Below are 3531 nucleotides of genomic sequence, written 5' to 3' on the forward strand. Positions count from 1 at the left end.
TCTGGCTGGTGTGGTTCCTGAAATGCAGTATAAGCAGCCTGGGGACCACCTTCTACCTCCATCCTCCCCCCAGCACACACACACGCAGTGGGGGGTGGTACTCCTGTTCAGTCCAGCCATGCCCAGGTAGTGAGTGTCACTGCTTCTGATCGTGAATCACATGCTGCGTACTGATGTCTGGGCACTAAGGATGACTTCAATGGGTCAGACTTGCCTCCAGTTACCCACTGTCTGGTGTCAGGGGGACAGAACCATAAACAATTGTAATAGCTCACAGCCAGCATCACGATCAGGAAAGCCTGAAGGAGGACCTCGGATGAGCCTGAGGGGCCAGCAAAGGCCTATTGGACCTAGCGTATGTTGTCACAAACATTGGGACTGGCGGTTTGATGTGCTGAGCCCTCAAGCATGGGACTTGCCCTTATGAAGCTCATTACCACAAAGGAGAGCCTAAAGTTGTATGTAATGGTGCCTAAGAATCTCCCCCTGAGTACCTCTTTGTTGCTCAGATGTGGCCCTCTCTCTCTCTAACTGAGCCATCTCGACAGGTGAACTCGCTGCCCTCCCCTCTACGTGGGATCCGACTCCCAGGGGTTTAAATCTCCCTGGCAACGCAGAGTATGACTCCCGGGGATGAATCTGGACCCGGCATCGTGGGATTGAGAACATCTTCTTGACCAAAAGGGGGATGTGAAATGAAACAAAATAAAGCTTCAGTGGCTGAGAGATTTCAAATGGAGTCGAGAGGTCACTCTGGTGGACATTCTTATGCACTATATAGATAACACTTTTTAGGTTTTAACTTATTGGAATAGCTAGAAGTAAATACCTGAAACTACCAAACTCCAACCCAGCAGTCTGGACTCCTGAAGACAATTATATAATAATGTAGATTACAAGGGGTGACAGTGTGATTGTGAACACCTTGTGGATCACACCCCCTTTATCTAGTGTATGGATGAGTGGAGGAATGGGGATAAAAACTAAAGGACAAATGGGGTGGGATGGGGGGATGATTTGGGTGTTTTTTTTCACTTTTATTTTTTATTCTTGTTCTGGTTCTTTCTGATGTAAGGAAAACGTTCAGAAATAGATTGTGGTGATGAACACACAACTGTTATCATACTGTGGACAATGGATTGTATATCATGGATGATTGTATGGTGTGTGAATGTATTTCAATAAAACTGAATTTAATAAAAACAAACAAACAAACAAACAAACAAAAAAAGGCTTGTTGGAGCAAGTCTGACCAAGCTGAGTCTGAAAGATGCATAGGAAGCAGGCAGCAACATGGGGCAGAATGTTCTAGGCCACAGGAACAGGATGTGGAAGGCCTCCACAGAGGTGGGAGAGAGGAGCTGGTGTAGGTAGCTCATTGGTGCTGCAAGTGGGGAGAGATAGAAGGGGAGGCTGGCGAGGTTTTGGGGGCCTGGATCATGAAAGCTCTTTGCATACATTGGGGTTCTTTGGCTGCAAGCCCACCCCGGCTAACTTTCACTGAGAAGGGCATTTATAGGAAGGAAATGGTTGCAAGTAACAGAAACCTTAGAGAACCAAGTCTTTTAAGGAAAAAAAAGTTGTGAAGTTTCTTGTCTCACACAAGTGAGATGTCCAGGGATTCTGGCTTCAGGCATGGCTGGATCCAGGACTCAAATACTGTGCACTTTTCTTAGGGATGGCAAGTTTCTTCATGGATTTTCTCTGTTCTTGATCAGCATCCCAAGCAATTGATAAGGTCTGACTCTAACAGAGGTGGAAAGAGATCTCCAAACCCCTCCACTCACACAGGAGGGAATTGAGGCCCAGAGATGTCAAGTGACTTTCCTGAGGCCATACAGTGGTCAGGTATTAAACCCACTGCCTTTCTGTCTACTCCAAGTGGAGGCTATTGAGAGGGGATGGGGCTCCAGGCCCTGTGAGCTCTTGATTCTTTGCACGAAGAGGGCCATGCCACCCACCCATCCCCACCCCAGGCCTCCACCAAGTGTGGATTGGGAGCAAAGGTCGTGGGAAGAGGGGGATTGGCCTTGACTTCACCAGGAGGGTTCCAGGGGTCTGTGTGTCCCAAGGACCAGGAGACCCTGAATGCACTGCTGACTCCCCGCCCCTTCTCCCCCGCCCCTCACCCCTCCCCTGGCCCAGGGCCAAGTTGCAGACTGGGATGTATAGCAGGATTGTGCCCTGTGGCCAGGCGGGCTGGGAGGGGGCCAGCCCAGGAGCAGGAAATAGCTGGGTTTGGGGAAGCCCGAGTGGCCCAGCCCAGCCAAGCCAGCCCGCGACCCTCTGGGCAGCCCTTGCTGCGGCCCGATCAATGCCCCATTTGAGGCTCACACAGGGGCCCTTTGACAGGCACCAGGATGGTTTGGGCCTGTTTGAGCCGGATGCTGGGAAAGGAGCAGCCTCCAGGAAAGAGGGGGCTGTGTGAGGGAACGGCCAGGTGAGCGGCCGGGCTGGGCAGCCTGCCTCTGAGAGGGAACAGGGAGTTGGCAAAACCAAACCAGGGCCGCCCAGTGGAGAACTTCCTGTTTCTCCAGGGCCACGATGAGGACAGGAGTGGTGCCTGTAACTCAGTGGCCACTTCAGCGGGTCATCCCTGTGTATCCACCCACTGCCTGCGTGGCAGGTGCAGCCCTAAGGTTATTCTTGAGGTCAGGGAGGGGAGGCACTTGCCCGGAAGTCATGCATCGCTGGAGTGGCTGGGCTGCACCATCTCCAACCTGAGCCTGTGCTTCTCCCTCCGGTTCCTTCCGGACAACCTCTCCCTTACCCTAGGGACCCTCCACCGCCCAAGGCCCTGATTTAGCTCCCATTCCAGGCTTCAGACAGGTGCACTGGAGCCAGTCCTAGAGCTGTAGGATCTGGACCAGAAAGGGCCTTGAAGGCTCCTGGACCCACCCTTCTGCGCGTGGCGTCCCGGAGGCCCTCCTGCCTTGGCTTGCATGGGATTTTGCCCTCTGGTCTTAATTTCTGGCTCCAAGGGCTCCAAAGGGCACCTCTACTTCCTGTGTCCCACAGTGACCCCATGCCCTGGGCCTGCTCCTACACAGAACACCCCCTCTGCCACCCTCCATTCCCCCAAGCACAATTCTTCAGGTTTTAGTTACATGGCATGGGTTTTGGACCCCTCGCATGATCCTCATTCATTTAAATGTTCATTTATATATTCTAGAATATTCCCAGAGGCCTACTCTGTGCCAGGCACTGGGTCTGGGCTGCTGGGACCCTAGACCTGTCCTCGCCCTCCTCGGGCTGTGGTCTGACCAGGGAAGAGATAGGAGCAACTGGAACACAGTGGGTGTGATCTGTGTTGAGATGGGGAGATCTGGAAGGGGGTTGGGGGAGCCCAGGGAGGACCGCTGACCCTGCAGGGTCAGGGCAGACTTCCCAGAGGAGGTGAGTCCTGAACTGAAGTGGGAGCTAGGTGAAGGAAGGGGAAGGGTTCCAGGTGGGGGGACCTGCTCTGCAGGAGAATGCAAGAGTTTGGGTGGGATTGAATGGGGCAGTGACAGTTCAGACTGTGGACTTGGG

Source organism: Choloepus didactylus, chromosome 2 (assembly GCF_015220235.1).
Source record: "Choloepus didactylus isolate mChoDid1 chromosome 2, mChoDid1.pri, whole genome shotgun sequence".
In the NCBI taxonomy this organism is placed as follows: domain Eukaryota; kingdom Metazoa; phylum Chordata; class Mammalia; order Pilosa; family Megalonychidae; genus Choloepus; species Choloepus didactylus.